Consider the following 25,550-nt stretch of genomic DNA (forward strand, 5'->3'; position numbering starts at 1 on the left):
GTCTTTAAACACATTTATTTTTATCACAGGTAGCTCTTGTCTTCCATCACTTCTCCTATCTAAGCCATGCAATATATCTTCTCACTTTGTGTGGGTGCCTCACCAGACACAAGCTATGTTCCAGTCAAGACATTTATTAATTTTTTAGTCCTTCTGGCTTCATCCTTTTCTCCCCAGAGTTTGCCTTTTTTTTTTTTTTTTTTTTGGGGGGGGTGGCACTTACAGTATCAAGGAGCCCCCCAAACACCACAACCACCTGTATCCCTCAGAATCAGGAAGAGATCTGATGCTCAATAAAATTAACTGATCTGTTCAAGGTCCATAAGAAAAGTCTGTGGTAGAAACAGCTGTCAGATCCCCTGCAAAGCTGAGCAAGCAGGGGCTTAAAAACAAAACCATCTCTCACTGGGTATGAGATTTATCTTCCCTAAGAGCTCTTCATTCATTCAGTTTCTCTTGTTCAGACTCCCAGATAATATTGTCTGGCAGAAATTCAGTATGTGCTATCCTACTGTCACTTGTAATTTTCTGGTTACAGCATAATCTTCCCTAGTTCCACAGCTGCCCATTTTGCAGTTTCTTAAATCTTCCCTTGAAACCAGCTGATGTTAGGGACAGGCTATTGCACTATCTGTTCTAGTAGAGTATGAAAACTCTTCCACCTCTTTCAACAGCACAGACACTTGTTGACGGTGTCTCCAAGAGATTTGGATTCATGTTCCATCCATAATCCCTAACATTTGGCAACTGGACCGCTCTAGTAAGCAGGCTTTTGCAGTAGGGGTCTGGGTCTGACATTAGTTAACAAATATTTTTGTTAAAGACTTAGACGGTGACATGAGGAGTTCATATAGCAAAGCCTCCAAACTCCAACTGGTTTTGATAATTTTTTAAAAAAATGCCCTGGAATAAACAGGATGCAGTTTAATAGGGTAAGTAAAACACATGTAGGCATAATCAGATGTGTGCTTAAAGGAGAAAAAAATGTGAGCTGCACTGCAGGTCTGCAGAAAAAGACAGTGAATTCCAGCCAGAGCAAATGCAAACACAAAAAAGTATGCTAGACATATGAAGTAATTCTTTTGTTATTCTCCCTACTTCTGATGACTCATCTTTAGTATTGTGTCCTGTTTTGCATGCTGCATCTCACGAAAAGTATGGTCTAACTGAAAAGAGTCTGCAGGAAACCAGCCTGAATGCTCAGTAGTTGAGGGAACACAACCTATGTAGGAAAAATGAGCAGACCCGGGACGTTTCTTTTAGGCTGCCAGGGATCATAATTTCCAAGGTCCACCAAACTAGTCCTTCCTCCAATGCTTACTATATTACTCCCTGTAGTTAACAACTGAGTACAGTCTCTTCAGGCTTAAATGCTGGCTCCCAGACATTCCTCCCTGAATTCAATGCCTTCATCCAAGTTACTGGGAAACCTTGGGTATCTTCTCTGAAAGGCACTTCAGAATGCTTAGAACATTAATTTAGCAGGAAGGAAGACTTTCACTTTACACACACTAGAATGATGTCTATCACAACCCTAAATTGTAATATTTATTAGCAACATTTCAAGATCCTTGTGGGAGTGAAACTTCTCTTCTGGCATTTGTTCATCTCCAATCATCCAAACAGACTTCACTATTTTGATCAACAAATAATGACACAGGATAACTTTCACCTATTTGCCCTCAGCACATTTTCTTTTTATTTTTGGAAATTTTATGGGATTAATTTTTGATTTCCAAATGTAATAAAGCCCAGGGACATGAGTATTAGCATAAGCTTATGCAGCCTAACATTTTATTACTCACACAAAGCTTTTCTGGATGAGACTTGTAAAAACAAAGTCTGTTGTCTCATAAGTTAAGGCGCTGGTAGCACATTGAGTGAGGCTAGAGATACCTGAGATATTGCTTCAATTTCTATAACCTTGGAAACACTTCCTCCCCTGCCCCCCACGGAAAAGTCTGATTAAAAAAAGGGACCTTGGCTAAGCTCAAAACAATCTCTGAAAACCTATAAATCTTTATTAAAATCTTCGCTAAAACTCAGCTGAGGAGGAATGGAGACACATTTTGTTCTCGGTATGTTTTTGCTGCAAAGTACTCAGGGGCCTATAATAAGCACAGAGCTCATCTGTTGCTAATGATTTGGAGGAAGGACTCTTCCACATTGCAGGATAATATTAAGGGCACTGTGCTACAGCAGTAGCATCATACTTCATCTGCGACTTAGCTGAGGCCTGACATTTGATATGTATGTAAAACACCACTTACATATGGTGCTGTAGCTGATGGCTCCTGGGCCACGTTCAGCCCATGGGACACGTCCATCTGGCCTGCAGCCTTGGCGCTGAGAAATTGCATCCATGTGGGAGCAGCGGCTGGGGCTGAAGAAAAGCTGCTAGGTGGCTTTTGGAGGGCCAAACACTGAAGGCCTTGGGGAACTGCTGCCACCTTAATTTGGCCTACGAATAGGGTCAAAACCAAAGTCCCCACCTGCTGTCAAAAGGCAGGGTCTACCCTGTGTTTGATGATGGAAGAGATGGACAAGCTGGCTCAGGAAGGGCTGTTTGGGCACTGTGGACCTCTCCCTCCCTCTAGTGGTTCACCTACATATAGAAATTGTTGTAAATCTGCTGCTGCCGCTGTGCTGAAGGACTTGACCCGGAGGTTCAAGTATTTCCAGGTTCAATTTTGCATTTTTAAAGTGTAGGTTTAGGGTTAAATACCTGCTGAGAACCTTACTGCTATGAGAAGTCCTCAGTGTGGAGCTGAGCAACAGTGGCCCTTGAAGGATCTGGGATCTCCTGGGCAGCCTTAGTGTGAATCCCATACTAATACAGTGTACCCTCTTAATCCTCCCTATTGACAAAACAACGTTAGAGATTGCTAAGAGTTAGAGGATCTTGAGGTGCTTTTGGTTGTTGTGGCTGTTTTTATAAGATTGAGGGATCCGTGCCATAAATCCCTGCTGACATCTAACAGGATTGTTAAAAATACTACCAAAATCCATAAATCACACTAGTTCTACAATATATTTATTACAGAGACTAGGGTAGTTTTGGTCTCAAGAGTTTCAGTCTTCACAAAGGAATGATGCAATCAAGGAAAAATAATCAAGGAAAAATAATACCGTATAATAAAAAATAACCCAGACAGAGGGAGAGAGAGGGCTTTTGATGTGAGATGTTACAGGTTTGTTTGACTTCACAGCTTGGTTTATATGCCGCATCTGTCAAGGTATTTGCACTTGGCAAGTGAATTGCTCTTTTGTTTTTAGTTTTCAAGGTCAATGACTTCAAAGCTGGGTTTAGAAATACTAGAGAGAGGAGAAAGAGTGTGAAGAGAGAAAAAAAAAAAGGAGATGGGGAAGATGGGGAAGGGTGGAAATGAACAAAAATACCAGTTTCAAAAATATCCACACAATGTGCATCTCCATTCCTTTTCAGTTGAGAGAGCATGGTGAGTGCAGTCACCTTGCAAAAGACAGCCAGTGCTCAGCGTCACTGTTTGAGCGATGGGGTGATACTATGGAAGAGTAGGCATGTGCCAGACCTGCTCTTCCTCCTTCTGGGAAATGTTATATTCTTGAGGATGAAAGTGTCCTGCAGCAGAAGTCAACAAGAGCTCACCATTGATTTTACTGTACCAGAACTGCAATCTGCTGACTGGTAAATACGTGTCCCCTCTCCTTCTTCATGTGGCTGTGGGAAAAGATGTCTACCCTCAGGGTCCTTGGCTGGTCTCACACCCCCAGCCAGCTGCAGCTGCGATGTCTATCTGAAGGCAAAACTGGAACGCGCCACCTCATGCTCTACCAGCTTCTTTTCTACAGGAACAGTTTATAAAGCATTATATATAAAAATATGGCCACTGCTTTACAATGGTGACTGCAATGCTTCAGCTGAAATGTTAGCACGCTGGGGGAATGTGACAGATTCTGTGAGTCAGGCCCTTGAGACAAACACTAAAAGTACCACTTAAAAGTTATTTCCAATTCTAAATCTCCTTGAGCACAAACGAAACCAATGCAGAAATGTTGCGTCAAAACACTACAAAGAAAACAAAGTGTTGCAGTGTTTCAAGTACAGGAGAGTAAAAGCAGGCAAACAGCTTGATTAAATCAGATAGACACCATTACTTTTGTTCCAGCAGCAGAAAGCACAATTCAGATGGTGCTTTCATCTCTCTTCTACCTCCTTGTAAAGGTCCCAAAAATAACCCCAGAGAGTGAGAAGCACAATGTGTTGTTTCTTCCTGCCAGGCTAGCTACACTGAATCACAAACCTCAGGGACTGTCCTCCTTTTTTTATGGAGAATGATGCTATTAGCCCTGCAATACAGAAGGGAAATTGAGGCGCATGGGAGGCCACATGACTGGTCCAACATCAAGAAACCCTGGGGTGAAGCTTGAAAGCAGGTTCTTTTATGTCTTGGGCTCATACTTTAACCACTTCACCCTTCTTCCAGCTTGACTGTATTATAAGTGCTACTGTTGATGCATTGCAAACATTTTTTCAGGAAGCAAATATTTGTTTGTTCTACCCAAAGTGTGAAATGTGCTCAGTGTTACCATGTATTAACTGACAGTCAGATGTGAAGGGGAACCTAAGTTCCAATCCGGAAACCTTATTTGCCTCCTGAATTTTAGGAACACATTTGCCACTTCAAGTCAGATGAAAGAGTCTTAACCCTAATCTGCTGCATGCTGCAGCTGCTATTGGATAGTTGGAGAATATAAGAAACAGGACAAATATAGACCGATCTTTTCCTGATTTATTCTCCCATTATTCAGCATGAGTGCTTAGTAATTTAAATACTTCCTTGGTAAAATAAATTAAATACATACCCTTTACATGATATAAAAACTGATATCGGGTCAGTGATTTTTTGCATTTGCATTTATTTTAATGTACTAATTGGCTGACAATAGATGTCTGATTGTTTTCTGCATCTGTAAAATGTCATATAACATTAAAAAGCAATATCTGGTATTTACTGGAAACATTTCACAGTTAGCATTTGCATGCTGCTTTCATTTCGGTCTTCATTTCCCTTTATAATCTAGAGTTTAAAGTTGAGTTTTGTACTCTTCAATATAAACTTAAGAATTCGGAATTCATCCTGAAGCCAAAATGCTCACAGAAGTGCCCTGGATCAAAAGGCTGATGTTTCCTGTCATATTCAGACACCCAAATTGTTCACTGTTCAATTTCTGGATGCATTAAAGCCTCATATTTTCCGTAGGTCAGGCAGCTGCAAATCTGAACTGTGCCCATGTTGAAATGTCTCTTTTTAAAGTAGGAGGTGATTCGGACTAATTTGTCCTTGGCCTCTTACGAGCTCAGGCTACCACTTGAGACCAATTATATGCTATGTCTTTGTGCTACTGACCTACAATCTACAGGGAGCTGAACTGGGAGCATCTTGTCTGCTTCCCCAAAGGATTTTGGGATAATGATTTTGAATGTTTAGTGTGACATGAAGCCAATGATTTCATCTTCAGTATTTTTGATTTATGAGCAATATTAAGCAGGAGCAGAGAGAGAACCCTGTTGTAAAGGTATTTTTAAGTGTGCTGATTTTACACTGTGGAAGGAAATGACAGACTCAAGAGCCGTTAGCAGTGATTAGGAGCTGCATTACAAAGTAGGTGGTGTATGCATCCAACATTTCCTATGCAGTTCCACATCTCTTTGCCTGGGAGGTTGATTTTTCAGCTTACCTCTGTAGGGTTTATTAATGGAGATTATTATGCTTCAGTAGTCAAAGGTTCCATATAAACCTTAAGGTAAGTTTAAAAGATGTCAAACGGGGATGCATTTTAACACAGAAACTTTCGTATCAAACATGGAACTGGGCAAAAGAAAAAGATAACACTGACAAAGTGGGAAAGATGTGCTCTGCTCAGTGAAATGCTCTTTCTGTGGAGTCTTCTTTGCAGCTAGCCATGAGCTCCTGGCTACATGCAGAAGAAACTTCTGTAGGTGGCATGATTGGAGCCTTGTCTTTGACTTACTTCTGGTAGGGCTTTGGGACAAACCCAGTTGTGATTTGCGTAGTTATTTCCCAAGGCAGGGAGGCTAGATTAGCACAGGAACAGCCCAGGTTACAAATTTTTCACAGATTTCAGCAGGCAGCGTAGCCTGAGGGCAGGCAGGGAACGCACCTTGGCCTGTTACAACCATCTCTTAGCAGAGTCTGTGGTAATCAGTCTTCTCTCTGTTAATTTCCCTCCTGGTAGTGTAGTCCCACTGGTTTCCCAAAATCTAGTTTGGCAATTTTACAAATCCTGGAGGCATGCAAAGTCACACAGTTACCAATGTCAACCCTGAACTGACTCAACATTCTGAATGTTTTTTGAAATGAAATAAAGTATTTCCTCTGTGTTGCAAGGCTTTCATATTTAATGTGGATGTCTGAAAAGGGAATGAAACATAAGTGAGGCCAGTACAGATTTCATTAACAAACTCATGAAAATGTTGAGCTTCTGTTTGTTCAATATCTTATTTGAATATATTTGAAACAGTTTGTCTTAGAATATTCTCTGAATGTGCAAAAAAAGGGGGAAAAGTGCTCCTCTTTGCTCTCCTTCAAGGTTAGTTAATAAGGTGAAATGTACGTGATATAAAGCAATCAATGCAGCAGCACCCTCACAGTTATTAATGGGAAATAAATATGGATTACGGATGTGCTGTCTCATTGCAAAATGAAGTGGGTGATTTATAAGTTGTCAGTTATCACTTTGAAATACCAGTCCTCACAGAGCATCTGAACTGGATTTATTTTGAAGGAATGATCTGGAGCAGAAGGTTTTACAGCTTGCTGTTGTTCTCCTTGAAAGCACTGAGACAAAACAGTGTATGCTATAAATCACATGCTGTATACCAAACATTGTTTACATATTTTAAGTGAGTTGCTAAACTAGTACAAAAGAGACAAAATTCCTGTTGGTTCCCAATAGAGATACTTTAGGAATTATATTCTGGTTTCTCTTAGGGGAGTATATTCATAAATCAATTTGTGGTTTAATTCCTACAGAGAACGTATTTCTTCTAAGAACCTTGTCTATGTCTTTGTGTTTGAAGACAAATGTAATTGATTTTACAAGACTGATCTTTTGATCAGATTAGTTTATTGGATTAGCCTTTTATCATCACCAGGATTTATTTGTTTTCCATGATGTATTTATTTAGATCTTTTATCAAGGGTTTTTGCACACTGTGTGACTGTCTCTTAAAAGATTAGAACTTCCAATTAGTTTTTTTGGAAAGAAAATTTGCATACATAACAAATGGTTTGTTAAGGTTCACTGAAAGCCAAACTCTGTTGTGCCTCTTGTGAGAGGACTGGAAGGGAGCAGTCAGTTTGAATTTCGAAGGAACAGCCTACACTACCTGCGCGGGAAGGCTGACATGGGTGGCAATCCTGAGGACCCCCCGAGAGGCGGTTTAGAGCTGGTGGCTTTGTCCAGGATGGCTCCTCTCCAAGGGGCTCAAGCTGACACTATGAGCATGAAGGAGGACAAAATCACTGATGAGGTTTGTACTGAGGCACCTGTAGCGCCTCAGCTGACTGCAGTAAGAAATAACTTTGATTTCAGCTTCATGTGTAGACATAATTTTTTTCCTTCATTCTGCCCATACCTTACATAAACTTTTGTTTTCATAGTCTGCTTTGGATGTTGTGAATTAATACATTTTTCTGCTTTTTACCTTAACCTGACTTGTGTTAAAGGTGATTTGAAGGTAGCTAGTTTACATAAAGACATTTTCCTTTAAAAGGGAGGTGAATCAGAAAAATAGGGAACTAACATAAGAAGCATGCTGTATCCACACTGCTGTTCAGCTGTGTGCCTCCGCAGATGTGCACAGACCGTTTAAGGGCTGGTATTTTAGGGGTTGTAAAGGGAAGCACCTTTTGGTGACCAGCAACCACCAGAAGGACTCACCAGTGTGCAGCAAGGAAGTGGGAAGCTCCCAGAGACCCTTTCTGGGCTTTGTGGCAAATCTACCTATAATAAGTAATTTCTGCGACTGCTCATGCAGCTATCTCTATGAAGAAAGTTGGCACCGAAAGCGTTTAGCAGCGCTGTGAATCAGCGTACCTAGTTAGGTGCTAATCACAACAGACACCTTCTGGCACATGCTCTGGAAAAATTTAGTACAAGATTCTGGCTGACTTTCTAGATTTATGTTGGCTTGCTGCAAAGAACTTCAACTACTTCTCAAGGATTTGGATGTCACTTCAGTCTGACCCAGTGCATATGGTAGCATCACGGCATCCACTGCAGTAAGTTCCTGACGTACTGTCTTCTTGCACATCAATGGGTTATGCTAACCATTCCTGGTTGAGTTATATTACTAAATCAAATAGTCGGCAGTGAAACTCAATATCCTGCCAGCTTGTGAAAATCTCAGAAGCAAGAGTGGCTAACCATAGGAAAAGACTATCGCATTTACCTTTGTTTTCCATGTAAAAGCAGGTGCATTGATAATGATGAGAGAGAAAACACCATCAATCCTACCACTTGTTAGGCCAGTGAAACAGTGCACCAAGCACTTGGTCTTTGTGAAACCAGAAAAGCGTATTAAATATTTCCATTTTGGAAGCAAAAATATTTCTATTGGCAATATTTCTAATTTATCCCCGATCATTTACAATCAACAGTGAGATACAGACCACAACCTCTGCTCATAGCATCACTGTTTGGTTTGACATGCCATTGAGCAACTTCAGGGAGTCTGAACAAAAATAAACCCTCTGGTTTACAAAGAAACACTGGGTGCTGGTGCTTGTACTGAGGTTAGTCTCTTGTTATTTCCAACAGCTGTGTTATAGGAAACTCTTCAGAAATGGAAGGAGGAGCATTTTAAAGCTAGACTTATGTTTAAGTAGTGGTTTTGGGGCTTGCTGGTGGGTTTTCTTCTCTCCTTTTGCTTCATGTACTGGAGAGGTACTTCAGAACCTAATTGTTGTAATTTATTAAGTAATTAGAAAAGCTGTTAAACTGAGATGTTCGAAAGACAGACGTGAAGATTCTTAGAACCTCTCTTTAGTCTCAAGCAGGCTAAAGCAAATACAGGTTATTATTCATCAGATCTGTGTTGCTGGGACAAAAGATAAATTTGTAGTTTAATAGATTTTGACACCAGAAAAGACCATTTTTGTCAAATATCCTGATTTTGAACACAGCAATTACATAATGTTAACCTGCAGTTCCTGCATTAGGATTCTGCTTTTTGGCTGGTCCAGAGCATGTTTTTTAAAATCATAATTTTAAGACATGAAATGAGGGAGAGTGAGGTTACTGCAGTTATATTAGCATCTATACCAGATGAAATGTGCAGTTAAAATAAAGATCCTCACACTGGAAAAGTAAATAAAACCAGAATGTGTTACCTACGTGTATAATGAAGTGAGTTCATAGTCCAAGTCATCCCACTGAAATTATGTGATCTCATGGGGCAGAATAGGATGGTTCAGAAGGAATAAAAACATCTGTGTCTAGCCCAGTATGAATCATGATCCTGCTTATATTCGTACTTAACTATAGTCTCTTGCTGTAAGTACAACATATTAATAATCTCAGAGAAAATTAAATACAGGTAGTGAGGAAAGTAGAAAACTCTTCAGGCAGACGCTAAGCACCAGCATGCTTATACAGTCACTTGTATAAAGGGCATGGGGAAAACTAGCTTGTGCTCAGAAATGTTTCAGGAAAAAAATTCTTGACCAAAGATTTTTCTAGAATCAAAAACCCAAAACCTCAAATGTTAAATGTTCTTTTTGCTATATTCCTAAGACAAATATGCATTTTTACTATGTTTAGGTATAAATCAATTACAATAAATATGTTAAACTAAATTATTTGAAACTACTCTAATAGATTATTTCCCTTTTGGTTTTTTATACTGTTATTGTGAGGTAAGTATGTTCGTTTATATGATAGAGTTGCTATGTTCATCTTTGAATCAGAGAATTAAAAATATCTTAAAATATAAGAGGCTGACCATGGGGATTTAGCCATATAAACCTTCGTCTTTCAGAAGGAGAATTGTTTATTCTGTTATCAGCACCCATTAAGAGAACCTGTATTTATTCTTTCTCCAATCTAATTGCTGTTTTGTTAGAAAAATTTTTCCTAATAGTCAGCTGGTAGCTTTTCCTCTCAATTAGAAAGTTGGGAAAATATAAAGCAGAAATCAAGTAAACTTTCGGAAGTTGATAGAATTTTTACAAGTAAGAGAAACAGATGAATTGATTAACTTTCTCGAACTGCCCCACTAGTTAACTTCAATTTGAAACTAAAAAGGGAGGAAAATGTAAATAAAAAGGAAAAGAACTATAAAGTCTCTGTTTTCCCTGAAAGATGCACCTCTTGCAAATCTTTCACATGCCATGTTTGAAGCAGGTTGCAAGCATCAAATCGTGTTAAGCTTGTCTCACTCTAATGCAACATGAAAGATACAGCCTGAAGTAATGCATTACGATCTGACTTGTCACATGTGGGAAATTTTAAAAGAAAGCAATTTCCTGATAAAAACAAGACAATTAAACAATGGCTGGTTTGATTAAAAATGCAATATTTTCATGATGTGTCTCAGTTTGGGGTTGTGAGAGACACTTTGGTCTGAAAAAAGGATTAGTTTCTTGTCTGCTGGGAAATGACTAAGGTAGGTAAAGAACCTCTCTATGTAGCAGCTGTCCTCTGCAAAGGCAGTGGTTTGAGGTAGCCGGTGAACACAAACTAATACTTCCACCACTGCAGTGGTCAACATGGTCTTACAGGAAAAGCAGTGCTCGGAGGGTGTAGGTGTAAGTACACACCATAAACCTCTGCAGCTTGTGGTCATTAGATACCCTTTATTCTGAGACCCTGCTGTAATCCCCGTTTAGGAAAATTGTCGGGCAGTGGATGTCCTCACAGCAATTTTAGTTGTCTACAGTTCTTTTCCTTGCTTGCTGCTCTTGCCTTGCCCATTGCAGACACTTCCTTGTGGACAACAGCAGTGGACAGGACTCCAGGATCCTCACAAATCCTCATGCGCTGTCAGCTGCGCATGGAGTGTGCCAGTCTCCCTTTAACAAGGTTTTAATTCCTTGCTCATTCTGGTACTTTTCAAAAATGCCCTTCTTCGAAGGAAGATGCTACTTGTTTCCCAGTTGCATAAACCAGTAGGTCTCACCAAGCTAAGGCTGGGGATGCAGACAAAGCACTAGTGACCCCAGGAGTTTAGGTTTGTTCAAGCAAAGCATTACCTATTGCTCTTCTTGACAGTGCCAGCTGGTCGCTCCGGCCCATGCTGCTGTCACCTGCACCTAGAGTAAACAAAGAAGGCATGGAGTAAGCCTGAGTGGGATGTGCAGCTGCACAGATGCCATGTGGTTAGCAGAGAAGTTTAGTATAAACAGTTGAGATAACCCGGTACAAGGGAAACATGAGCTGTACAAGAGGAGAAGAAAGGGCAAAGGCAAAGGGACTGCATGGGAGGGGAGCAGAGGCAGTGTTTATGGTAGGAAAAGGGATGGGGAGAGCAAGAGTTTGAGCAGCAAGCATGAGCAACACCAAAATAAAGGGCAAAATCCTGTTGCTTTCCCAGAAGATGATAAAATGATTCACAGCATGGTATTGCTGACAGCCTCAGCAGATAGAGCAAGACTCTCTTTGTGCAAGGGGAGAGGGTCACTGGTCACCTCTCCAAGGCGGCAGGGCATCTGGATGCTGTGTAGTTAGTGCATACACATATTCACAGCAGTAAGTTCAGTAAGGCTGTATCAAGCTGTGAGCATAGGAAAAGAGCGCACGTAACTGTCTGCAACCAGCTGTGGAAGGGTGCTCATGGTTAAAGTTCAGCAAGGAATGGAAAGGGGCCTTAGGAGTTCCTGGTCTTCAACAGCTGTCTTCAACAACCGCTCTTCAACAACCTGTATTTACAATCTGGTTTTGCTTACATTTGTGGCTGCAGTCACTGCCAAAGGTTTCAGAGCAGGAAGACGTTGTCATGCTGCGTCACCTCAATGAAGAGACCATGCTGTCCATCCATACTTCAGAATGAGGTTGTGGTTCCTAAACACAACTGCAGAATACTAGAAAGCTGTTTAAAGCAGAAGGGATTTCTCTTCCTCATTCTGAATTTAAGAAAACACAGTGGAAAACAAAAGCACATATTTTTAGCAAGTGAAACCAGTGTCTATTTGTATAAAACCCACTAAACCATCACATATCTAGAAAACCCTAACATGATTGACAGTGTACTTAAGAGAAGCCAAGTTGGGTATAGAAAGGGTTAGACTTCAAGGACAATTCAGCAAGCAGCAGAAAGACATTTGCATATGCATTGTCTGAAACAGGAGTGAAAAAGTGAAAGACAAGGATCAGCAAGTCCAGCCGTGGTCGTTGGAAGGCATGTCACAACATTTCGTCTCTGCTCTTTACAGCCTACAAAACACTTCTGTGCTCCCTGTTATCAACTAATGGGCTACAATGAGACAGCAAATGCCACAAGTATGTCAGAGGAAGAGAGCAGGCGATGGATAAAAATTATTATTGTTCTCATGCCCTTCAACAGCAGTTCAGTCCTGCAGTTCTTCTTAAGGCACAATTTTCACTCCTTTAACTGGACATTGAGATCCTTGCCTCTGAGCCTCAGTCCTCTCTTTCTTTGTGCTTGTGTAACACAAGGAGAGAGAATCAGCCGCCATTTCAACGCTAAAGACCTTGGGTTGGCAGTGAGAGGGATGGAGATGCACATGTGTGTATCTGTCTCCACAGGTTATGTCCTCAATTCTTCATGTTCATGGGGATGGCCAGGGGTTAGAAGGAGTGTATATGTAGTTGTGTTCTAGTAATGGATTATTTTATTCTTAAAAAAATATGATCTGTGGATAAAATTCATCTCTTATGTAAAACTGCGTCACTTTAATGATGTATTGTCAGAGATGAATTTGGGTCTACTCATTTAAATTAGATCCAAGTGACTAGAAAACCCCATGAGCAATTTTAAATAAAAAATAAGAACTGGTAAATAAAAACATCTGGTAGATGATTAAGTTTCACATATTGAGCTTTTATTAGGAGTAGCTGATGTAACTCTAAGGGAGAGCTTGCATGTAAGCAGTGTTCATTTACATATGGTGCCTGACCAAGAGTGGTAAAGAAACGCAGGCAGGCAGCAAAGCCACTGTGAGACTTCCTTAACAGTAGGCTTGAAATGTGCTGCTTCTTTATTTATTCCTCTTCTTTTGACTGTGGTGTGACTGCAATTTTCAGGAAAATAAAACAAACCACTAAATTCCTCTCCCCACCACCCTTTTATACTTGGTGTCTTTAAATTAGATATCTAGATTGTCTTTGTGTAAATGGGCTGGTAGGGAAAGGAGAGAGAAGATTTCAGGCCATCCGGTTTTCATCAGAAGATCCCTGGGAAGATTTGGACACCTCTGACCTTAAACATGCTGAAGGCACTTCATCTGCGGTATGTGTCAGCTTGAGAAGTAAACTTATTCCCAGTTAGAAGCGACTGTAAATATGACAGCTTGCACATAAGAGGTACTCTCCCAATGAAATCACTACCATGAACAGTTTTGCTCCATCAAAAACAAAGAAAAAGAATAAAGACATTTCCACCCAACCAGCAAACTCAGCAAGAGACCTGAGAGAACCTTTGTTATTCCTTTAATGTGAAGAAAGGCCCCAGACTACACCCAAAGGTGTGGTAAACTGCCAACGCTCTCAGTATGTCTATGTTAATTTATACATCCTTACCTTAAAATATACTCTTGACATTCCTAATTATGGAAATCATATAGCTGTACAAACATGACTTGCTTTATTAATGTTCTGCACGCCATCATAAAGCGAGAAGCATTAACCCTGGTGAATGCAAGGGAGCAGAGGATCCAGGTCTCTGCTGGGTGAGCTGGTTGTGCACCACTCCTGCTGGTGAAAGCCAGTGAAGGGCATTGTGTGTCTGCACTGTGGGTGCATGAGGGTGAGGGAAGTTCAAGGCAACAGCATCACAAGGATTTCTGCCACTTCAAATGTCCAGAAATGTCTGCCAGCAAGGACTGGTGCCCCATGTGCCCTTCCCTTCCCGCCTTAAGGACGTGAGGGATAAGACTGTGCTGTGGTTGCCTCTCCTGAGCTATGCTCATAATACAACATGCCAAGAAAGCTCAGGCTTTCGTGGACCTAGAGAGCACTGGTGACACCACTGCTAAAGCCGTGAAGATGTAGGTGTCCATGTGGACTACACAAAAGCTGAGCTCAGCATCATCCTGCCTGCGCAAGGGACCTTCTTTGGAAACACTTGCAGAAGAGATATCTTGCTTTTACCAAAAATGGATGCAATTTCATTTCAGTCAGGCAGTCTAAGCCAGGGAAAAAGAAATGTTTGATATAATTTTCCTTCATTGTCTTTGTCTAGCGTTGCTATCCCAAACTAACAGCTTCACTTCTGCATTCCACTTTCTCAGATAGGAAGCCTGAAAGGCTTTTTGCTGTGTGTGTTCTTGATTATTTTTATTTTTAGTCTTCTATCCTCCAAAGTCTTATTTAAGCCAATAGTGACATTAATTGTAACAGGACCACCTTACTTGCATAAGTAAGAACTACTCAAAGCTTTATCAGACTGCGTCCAAGATCCAAAATAGAGAAGAATATGCGCGCCAAGAGTTTGTGGACTTTAACACTTTCCTCACTTTTAAGCAACTAAATCACACCATAAATAAAATAGACTAACAGGATAATTAAACAGCCTGAATGTAGCAAGGGGGAATATTTCAATAACAAATATTGCTACCCATATACCTCAACAGAATGTGCTAAAGTAAACAAAATGATAGCATAATTATAGACGTTCCAGTTATGTTAATTAGGCTATATATACACTTCATTGATAAGCAACTGTGGTGCAAAGAAATGCCGTAAGCCTGATATTTCCTCAGTTAGCAGCTTTGTTGTGCATATGCTGCTGTTATGATCTTGGTTACATTAATGCGGAGCAAAAGAAAAAACAACCCAACCAACCCTAAAAACAATAGTAATAATAATGGTATGCGTCACAGCAGGCATAGTGCAAGGTTCAAGCTGAACAGCTCAGTGTGATGTTTCTCTCACACTGCATTCAGATTCCCAGAGAAGAGTGCCAGCAAGACTTCCCAAGGCAACATCCCAATAAACTCAAATACGCAGCAAACATTGCAGCTAGTTGTGCTGCACAGAGGGAGCCCTTTACACCTGTGTTTTGCTGACTCTGTAGCTATAATTTCTTGACACTCTGCAAGGTGTTGTTTTGGATTGCAGCTGCTCAGAATTTAACATCACATCTTTTTTTTCCAGAAGTACCGCTTCATTTTTGTGTGGCTTCTTTTTTTTTTTCTGAAGTGTAATATTTCATGAAAACTGTTGTTGATTTCCTAAAATATTACCTTTTGTGGGGAAAAAAAAAAATCTTTTAATGGAAAGAAATATGGCTTTGCTTATTTTTGATGATTATTTCCAGAGAACTTAAATTGAGAAAAAAAAGTAATGAAAATTTTCAGAAACCAAAAGAAGAAAACACTGCATAAAACAAAATAAAAAGATAAGCTCAGCAATTTTGACAAAACATTTTATAGCAGAAAATTATCTTCTTTCTTAAAAAAATATATATATTTAAGAGGTTGCTTCTTGAGATACTCTAGGATCTCTATCTCTTTGAATCTTAAACATGACCTATAACATTATTTCTTTGTTAAAATTTTTTTTAATTTATTCATCATTGCTAATTTTGAATGCTTCTGATTGTTAAAAAAAAAGATACCTCGGGTATTTTTAATGGTTTCCCTGGATCGTTAAACTTTTACTACTACTTGTTTCACACATGTAGCTTGGGCACATCTCTACTGCTGAGTATAGGACGGTGTAAAGATCCCCCAAACAGCCCCATCTGCAGCATGCTAACATTACGGCAGTCCCAACTCTCAGAACAATTTCTGTGCATGTCGCTGCGGTGTGCCATGGAGATACTCCTGCCTGCTCGGGGCACGTTGCTGTCTCTCTCCTGCAGTGCTGCTTTGCACTGTGCAGACTTATCTGTGGTGGAGAATTAGGCCCAAAATTGTAGATGTTGAAAGTTCAGTGCAGGATCACATTAGAAAGTAGGCACTTCAGTGAGGCTGAAGTCAAAAGACCAAACTCTGCCATTTTGAGTTGCAACTTGTGCAAAGCAGATTATATTTTTACCTACATCAGGCAGGTTCTCTCCCATCTCCTTTCTGCCGGCAAGAGTCATGACATCCATGTCTTGGCCTCTATATTGCTTTGGAAAGGATACTGCTGCTTGCCTCATTTCTAGTCTCACTTACCACCAACATTCAAAAACACGTCTCAGACTTTAAAAAATTTATAAGACTGGTTAAAAAATTCAAAAATATACATATAATAATTATTATTATTCAGGGTCCATTTTTATTTTCTTCAGCTGCTGATGTGGCTATTACATTTCAGCCTAATTAGTGTTTCTTCATGGAACGGCACTACCCCAAGTGAACATCCTGGCTCGCTCGGCCGTGAGACCAAGCTGCAGACTCAGTGCTGCATGGCAAAGTTTGTGGGACAGGACATGAACATGGAAAAAAATCCCCAAAGGCAGATACTTAAAGCAATATTCAGAAATGATTGTCGTGATGTTGCAAGCATTACGTAAAAAGAATTACAAGCACAAAAGAAAACATACTTTTATAAAACTCTTTTTTTCCTCTGACCCTTGCAGATTTACACTCTTTTTAAGGGTCTGAAATATTTAAAAATTAAAGATTTTTTCCTAGGTATTTGATCTGAAATATTATATACTGATCGCATCAATCCCCTATATGTCAGTACGTTTCACTTTAAAGAGTACTTCAAAATATTCTACACCTAAACAATAACTCCAGAAATAATCAAAGGCCTTCTCCAAATTCTACAAATAAAGTGGTCCAATCCTGCCAGATACTCAGCATTGCCTAAGATTTGCTGAATACAAAGAACAATTTTCAAGAGGCACCCAGTAATTCCTTTCCCTGACTCTAAGCCTGGAAATTTGAATCATAATTAAATGTGCATGTGGTATTTTTCACAATATGTTGTGTTTGTGGTTTTAATTATCATCATAAGCACCACAGTTAATCTGTAGTTCAACATGTGAAAACGTTTATATAGTTTTACATGATGGTTTGGTAACACATACAAACATTTAGGTTTAAAGGAATGATGAGGGTTGGGCCCTCATCGTTTTATGAACCCTTACGTCAGCCATCTGGAGACACTTCCCAGCTCTTTCGCCACCTGCGACTCGGCCACCCAAGCTCTTTTGCCTGACCTCACCTCCTCTAGCCAGCAAGAAGAAAACCTTCTCTGCCCAAATGCAGAGGAGAAGCAAAGGTGAGAGCCACTCCGAAAGGAGGGTTTGTATGGCGCTGAGCTCACCAGAGATCACTGTAATTCTGAAATGACAGTGCTCTAGATCAATGCTTAAGGCTGGCCGTGAGCTTTCCCCAACACATGAAGAGCACCTTGCTGGCAGGGGCCTTCCTCTTTTCACATGCTGATTCCAGCACGTCTGTGATGCCTGGCTGAAGGGCAGAAACAATATGGCAGGGAAGGATGCAGAAGGCTGGGGAGGTCACCAGGCACAGGCTATGTTGTACTGTGCTGCCAGGCACAGGCCTACCTGCTCACCAGCCCCCAAAACTGCCCAAATGCCATGAGCCATGTTCTTAACCTCCATCCAAAGGACACTGGCACTGTCAGAGTGTACAGCTGATTATGCCTGCACATTTGAAGGCACATATTATGAAGGGAACACAGTAAAGAAATAGAAATTAGGATCTCCTGAGTGATGGTGCCACAGTGAAGAGAATACTGAGGCATGTCAGTAAGGCTCTGCACCCAGCAGAGACTGGGCTCCTATGGCTCCAAGAGCAATGCTGTGAGACTACGCCAACTTCATGCTCTTGCCACTGGAACTGCCCCACAGACTAACCTGTAGGTCCAGATCTTGCTTTCTTCCCTTTTCACCCTTCTGTTCAAGGAGGCAAACCCAATTGCTCATCCTGAAGCCAAGGGGCATCTTCAGACCAGAGACCACAAATAATAATACAGGACAAATCTTCAGAAAGCCTGTCAGGGAGTTCTCAGCAAAGCTGTTGTGCTCTGACCTTCTCATGTTGGACATTTACAAGACAAAAACACTGGTACTGGCATTTACCTTTTTTTTGCAAACACTTCTTTACCACTGATGACAGACATGGTAGAACTCCATATGGACTTGAGTTATTTGTGCTGCAGGTTACCAGTGGCCTTCTAGATAAACTGATTATAAATTTTGGGGGAAAAATGTTGCAGGAAAGAGAGGAAAGAGCAATAAGGAATATTATTTATTAATTAAAGTATTACAACAATTTAAAAAACTCTTAGTTGAGTAGTAGTTTTCTCCTTTATCAAGGAGTTGTAAAAAGCTTAGAAATAATCAGCTACTCATCATGGTCAACCACAGAACAGAGGCTTGAGGAAATCCTTGCTTTTCCTTCTTAAAATCACTGTGTGTAATCCATGGGAGTAGTACGTTGCAAGCGGCGTATCCAGCAGTAACCTATGCCATGCTGATTTAACTTTAAAAGCAACCCCAGAATCCAGGAGACTAAAAAGCTTCCTTCTGTTTTATCACAAAGGCATTACTGAATTGCTTAATATCTCCATGTCCATTCCAGCAGCTCTCTAAGGCTCAGATCATACATGAGACTTTAAAAGGAGGTTGTTCACACTTAAAGGAGTTCTCCTAAAACATTATTTATGCAGACCCAGCAAAATCAAACCACTTCCTTCAGCATCACAAGCCCAACCAACAGTACTGGCCTGATGAGGGAGGCAACATAAATCTGAATATTCATGAAAGTCTGCAGAGCAAACCAAGAGGGCACAGTTTAAACAGCTGTGAAGAAGCCAGTGTGTGTATGTATCAACTGAACATCAGTGTTCAGTGCGCTAAAACAGGAACATATTCACACAAACCCAGACTATATAACAACACATCAAGTTTATTCTGCTCCCAGATAGATAATATAATATTTCAAGAAGTCTCTCATAACATTTTAGCAGTACTCCTTGGTGAAAATACAATAAATAAATAAAGCTTGCACTACTATTGTGCATGTGTGTTTGTGTGCTCAAAACAACTACATTTTAGTTCCAGGATAAGAGCTGACTCTCCTTATTTGTTGCTTCTGATTCCTTCATGATTGATATGGACATAGCCATGCTATTTCTCAGTACTGTTTATTCTAACCTCCTCTTTCACTGCAGCCAACAGGCTACTTATTGTGTTCACTTAAACAGCCACAACATTCTTGTTATGGATCTATTCAAGGTGCTGCTGTATATACCTTTTTGCTGTCATTTTTTGCTAGCAGATACATAAATGAAGTAACAACCCAGCAGTAATTAATGTTATTACCACAAAAGATGTCCCTTTCATTCAGTGGTTTCACGTGGACCAGGACAAGCAATACAGGGAAACTAATGAGGGTGGCACAATGCACAGACTTGGACAAAAAACCCGTGGGGAAATTTCTGGGACATTTTAAATCAAACAATTACAAGTGGAGGATGTTTCACCTATTAAGTTAAGACAACATCTCTTGGGATATGCACAGATCTGTCTGCAGTGTTGTGTCCGGTTATACCATCACTACGGATCTCACGTTATTTCTTCCTTAGCACATTCTATGGTGGACAATTGTTTGCACCATAAGCATATTTTATAAAGAAACTCCCACAAGGTAGAGCTGCTCAATCGTCAGAGGTGCTGAAGGAGAGGATGTAGCTCTGTTTGTCATCCTGACACTTTGAAAACAAGTTCCACATTGCTGTAAATGTGTTGCGGAAAAACACAGTAACTGATTCATGTTGAATCATTTTTTGTTGCCTCTTTAGGAAAGAAGGCAAAGTATTTTCTTGTTTATTGAGCCAAACTAGACTAAAACCAGGCCAATTATAGCAGCACCATCTTGGGGTCCCCAGATAATATGCCCTGGCCTAGGGCAGCCATTTGTTGTCAATTTATATTTATATCACTAAAAAGTTTCAATACTGTTTAACTGGTGTCCTTTCCAATTTGTTAGATTTCAGGTTTAGTTCAAAATAAAACAACATGAGTTAAGGCTGGATAAACTCAGGAGTCACTGACTCAAGACAGAACAAAAGATGGAGAACCTAATTTTTGGTCAGAAACGAAATGTTCTTTGTATTCTAAGAAGGATTTTGATTCTAGTTATTGCCTGCCATGCAACTGTTACAGAGAATTTTGCTATTAGTGACAAAGAGAAATTAAAGGAGATTGTTGCTATCTGAGGGCAGATGGTGAGAATGGATGGCAAATTCCTGAATGAACTGACAAAGACCTGGATTTCCTTTAGTTTTAAGCAGAGATAGAGACAAATCTCATTCAGTACCATTCTAGCTAAACAGTCTCTGTTGTGTGAAGGGTTGTTGAATATACTTTTGCTCTTGCAAGAATTTACAGTATTACTGATGTTCAGTTAACACAGTTTTTACCAGTCACTTTCAGATAGATTTACATTTCAGGGCACAAACAAAACCTTAAAAAAAAATGAACTTCCAACTGCATGCTGCATAAAAAGCAGAAAAATGTTAGTGCTGTCAAAGCTCATGTAAGAATTCTTCATGGGCAAGCTTACAAGGAGTATACCATCTCTTGAAACAACCTGAAACAGATGCTGAACTACTTGAGGCTTAGTTCCTTGAGGCATTTTTTGTTCTGTAAAGTAGCACAACCAGATGTCGCTACCTGGAAGGCCTTCAGCATTCATTGTACTTAACATAATGTGAAGATGACCAAAAGTTATTCAGAGCTGAAGACTAAATGCAGCAGCTAATATAATTCATCATTAGTTCAGCATGGTCTTCTCTGGAGAATCACTAATATTTGGAGCCTGATCGTTAATACACATCACTGATATAGCTGAAAAGTGGAGCATGGCTCCATAATGCAGCAGAAAGGAAAATACTGGAGCAGAAGACCTCAACAGGAGAAGTGTTAAGTCTAAGTGCTGGGGAGCTGCTAGCTCCAAGATTATTTCTCCTACACTGATCCTGTAGTGTCATTGTCCAATAACATTTTCATGCCCCTCTAGGAAGACGATGCAAGACTCTTCAGCATGTTCCAAGCAGGGTACATCTATTGCTTTCAACAGTACCTTTTGGGTCTTCTCTGTTGTACCTCCCAATAATTGTCTTTTCATCACCCCATTCTTATTTTGCAGAATTTTGTCCTGCTCATTTTTGTCCTCTGCACACTACAGCTCCATTCTGTCTTTCATCACACCTTTGTCATGTTACTGTTAACACCAGAGAACTTTTCCTCCCCCCTCTCTCCCAGCACTACTGCCCTTCACATCAAAGCAAACACAGAATTCAGTGCAACATCTGCTCCTCTTCACCTCCTAGACTTGATCCTAACATATTTATCCTTTCCACCTTTTCTTCCCTAATTTTCACACCCTCATTCCTAACCTAACCTCTTCTCTGACTTCCTTCTCTCTCCCAACTTCATTCCCCCAAGTTACTGGCTCCCACAGAGGTCTTGATGTCTTTGCCTGAACCTATCTTTTCAGTGTTTCCATTACTAAGATCCCTCTTTTACATCTGTCACCCTGTGGATTAAGCAAGAATCTGGCAGGAGATCAAAAGGATGTGAGACAGTGTCATAACAACTCCTGTTGTGGGTCAAACACTTCAGGTTTGCACTCACTGATAGTGAGTGCAGTCTTGTTCCCTGTCCACACAGCAACTGGTTCCAGCCATGGCCATGGTACAAGACTGTCTTTCACTCAGCCATCCTGTATATTTCCTTTTCTTCCCTCACCTCCAGAATCATGCAGTATTTGACTTCTCCTGGGTATTGCTGCCACTGACTAGTCAGCTAACCCTTCCATATCCCTCTCTCCACTATTTGTCTTTACTCCATATTCAATCATGTATTCAACCATGTTCTGGTCTTTTTCATTGTCAACCATCAAAATCCTATAACTTGGCCTTTGGATGAATGTTGGTTTGTCAGCATCAGTAAGCTGAACTCATCCTCTCTGTGCCCTGCTTTTCCTTCCATTATATGGGTTTGGTTTTCTCCTTTTTTTGCTCTCCTTCATTTATCCCTTTTTCCACTAGTGGTCAGCACTGCTAATGTCGGGCTTAATTTATCCCCATATTTGGTTCCTCCAGTCTTGTGTGATTTTGACAAAACATTTCTGGCAGAACTCTTGTGATCCCACTGACTTTTTCCAGTGCTAATTTATCCTCTCTTTGGCTTATCTTTCCACCTAAACCATGCTCCACCTCCAAGGTAACTAAATTCCAGGCCTCCCATCCCAGAAAAATCTTCAGCATTCCCTATTCATTCCTCAAACCATTCATTCTTCTGAGTCTTACTTCTCCCTGTCCCTATAGGAACCTGCCAACTTCCTCCAAGAGAAAAAGACAAAAGAGGTCATGGCTGTCCTACGCCCTGCCTTACCTTTCAAAGTTGACTTCATTATGCACTGACATAAAGCTGTTTAAATGAAAAAAATGAAGAATCAATAACTATAATAGATCAAATGATTAGTAGTGATCACGTCCAGATCCTGAAAACACTTACTCATGTGATCTACTTTAAACCTACTACTAATGTTATGGAATTTAATGCAAATTCTTAAACATCATGGTTTTTACAACTTTTTGCAGCAGTGGGGCCACCCAACACTGACAACTGAAAATAGAAAATAACCAGACTGTAAATACCTTTGGGATCTGCTGCTTTGGGGCCCACTCTGAAAAGGCCTAACATCAAATCCTGAATGCCAATGGTTTGCCAAGACCTAGCCCTTAATGCTACATTAAGAGGGTTTATTTGCATTTAATTTTCCTTATTTCTTTTTCTGTTCTGACTGGGGCTGTAGCACATTTGTTTGGAGAATAAAATAAATTACCTTAGAATGATGTCATTTACACAATTCAATTAGCTTTGAAATCCATTATTTGTTTAAAGGGATGAGGACAAACAGAACAATTTTCTTCTTTTCTTGTTTCTGCTCTCTGCTGGATGGAAGCAGTTTTTTCTTTATCTTTCAAGACTGAGCTTAAATGGTACCAGCCCGCTGAAATCCCCTGAGTCCACAGAAACTTCACAACAGCAAAGTTTCTTTTATGGACCAAACTTCAGAATTCAAAGGAACTACGGAAAAGTGAGAATTCCTGTGAAAAATTCTCCTCCTGGAATTTTGTTTCAAATCCAATTGTCCTTTTAAGTAATAGTGTATCATGCAAGTATGCTTCATAATACAAATCACTCTCTTGAAAAGGATTCCAAAAGCAGTCCTAGACTGTCTTCTATCGTCTTCATACAAATCAGAAAAAAAAAGTGGAAGGGGCACAAAAGAAAGTTTCAATATTCTAAAATGTTATTCAAGAAAATATATATTCCATTTATTTCTCTCTTTACTAACTGAAAGTTGAGGAGGTAGCTGTATTTATATACCATCTACTCAAATTAATTTTATTTTAATTAAAAAAAAAAAAAAGGAAAAATGTTCATTCTTTCTGAGCCAACCTCATTAAAAGAGTTTGTCAGAACTTCCAAGAAGTATCTGCTATGCAAAACCCAAACACAATTCAAGATTGCCGGGCCTCAGAGGAAGCCCACTGACAACAGAAGACAATGAGTTTTCTGTGGTAAGGGCCCCTAGGAGTTTTTGTCTGTCAGAACAGAGGCTTGTACTATAACCTCTTTCCCACAGAAAACAGTAGACTATGTGGCTTTGTACCTCCTACATATCGCAGCAAGTCTGCATTGGCCACTTCCTGCAAACCTGTTTTTTCCAAACCATATAAAAAATGCTCCCAAATCAAATCAATGCCAAAGGCTCACAACCGAGGTTCAGTAATACCTACAGCAGAAATCAGGGTTAACATCAGAGGAGCACACAGCACCTTAATTGTAGTGATGCTTTAATAAATGACACTTCTAAAATACAGTAACTGAATTCTACCGGTGTTATTAGTAAGCTGTCTCCTGTACTGAAGGAATGAACAAGGACAATATTGTTACTTATAATTCAGAGCTAGCTTGTATGAAAAAGACATGTGGCATCAGGAAAATGTAATTAATTTGGTGGTGTAAGCCTTCATAAATTATCAAGTATTCCCAATAGCAGTCCTGCAAAACTTACAGAGAACATGAGCTGCCTTTAAATTACTTAGTTTGCTTGCTACCAGAATTCTTTTAAGGTGGTTAGATACTGGCACAGTATTAAAAATGCTCAAACTATTGCAATGGCTGACACACTGAGCCACCTTTAATTAAGACCATAATGTTCCTTCGGGCTATACATAAGACAGTAATCTGTGTCCAGAGGCTGTCGCTCTCTTCTCTAATGGACTACAGCACACAAAAATTAATTATAGGGGAAAGGTTGCTGCTCCAACTGGGACTGGAGTCTCAAGATTTGAGGGCAAATGTTTTGCTGTTGATCAAAATAAGCAGCTCCTTTTGCAACAGCTAGTACCGTTCCTGTCACATAACACTTAACCTTCACTTCCAACATTAAAATCAGCAAATTTGCTGCCTGAGGGGAAATTTTTACATTTTTATTTATTCATTCATTTGTGCATTATGATGCCATCACGTAAGCGTCTGAGCACAATTTTGCCTGTCAAAAATGGGGAGAAATCTTGATTTGGAGAATTCAGATGGAAATATCAGATCAGAGCTCCCAGCCAGGGGATTTTTGTAGGTCTATGTCAACAGAAACAGACTACAGCTAAACAAAGATTTCAAAACATTTTTCACTGCTATTTGTTTAAATTGTTAAACAAATTAACTTAGAACGTGATAATGCTTTTTGCGTTTGCTTTCAGCAAATATTCAATGGTAAATAATTTAACAAGAGGGGTTGTTTGCAGACACAGTAGATTTTAAACAAACCTTATAAAATATTAGTTAAAACAGAATTTCAAATCATTGACACTACAGTCTATTGCCTGAAACCGTTAACTTTTTGGATCTCTGAACCAGAGCAAGCAATGTTCTAGGAAACAGAAAGAAAAATGGGTCCCTGATGAAGATACCTGCCTGGTAAATTCCAGTTACTTACGTTTATCAAAGAATCCTCTTGTGTTGTGGGCTTACCACAAAGATCTCATAACTCACCATCAAACTCACAGAAGTAATCTGCTGGGTTAAAGCATATCTGCACAGTGTTGACACTGTGTGTTTGTTCCTGCCTACAAGAGGAATGAGGGAGATGTGAATGTGTGGTATTGCAAATATTTAAGCTGAAACAAGGGTTTAGGGAAGAAAAAGAAAAAGACGTAACCTAAGTAGCAAGCTTGAAGACGAATTGCTGACTAAAAGGAGGAGACAGCAATGATGGTCTTGACACAGGAGAGCCCATGTGATTTTTCAACAGATGATCATCAAAATTCAGAGCTGCACTGCCAGAATGTATCTGCAGGCCCCCTCCTCCAGCCTCAGG

At 40.0% G+C, this 25,550-nt stretch overlaps 1 long non-coding RNA gene across 2 annotated transcripts; it reads right to left on the bottom strand.

Moving 5' to 3' along the window:
* Positions 1 to 4,875: 4,875 nt before the first annotated feature.
* On the bottom strand, positions 4,876 to 25,279 carry LOC135311877 (uncharacterized). Of its 2 annotated transcripts, none has more exons than XR_010371415.1 (5): positions 25,170 to 25,279; positions 11,952 to 12,076; positions 11,259 to 11,318; positions 7,394 to 7,502; positions 4,876 to 6,415 (listed from the first exon to the last, which is right to left on the bottom strand). It is a non-coding gene; the product is annotated as an uncharacterized LOC135311877 (long non-coding RNA). The 2 variants fall into 2 exon arrangements; XR_010371414.1 differs by having other exon boundaries at positions 11,952 to 12,128; positions 25,170 to 25,272.
* Positions 25,280 to 25,550: the final 271 nt, after the last annotated feature.

The sequence above is a fragment of the Phalacrocorax carbo genome, chromosome 2 (genome assembly GCF_963921805.1).
Source record: "Phalacrocorax carbo chromosome 2, bPhaCar2.1, whole genome shotgun sequence".
Classification (NCBI taxonomy): domain Eukaryota; kingdom Metazoa; phylum Chordata; class Aves; order Suliformes; family Phalacrocoracidae; genus Phalacrocorax; species Phalacrocorax carbo.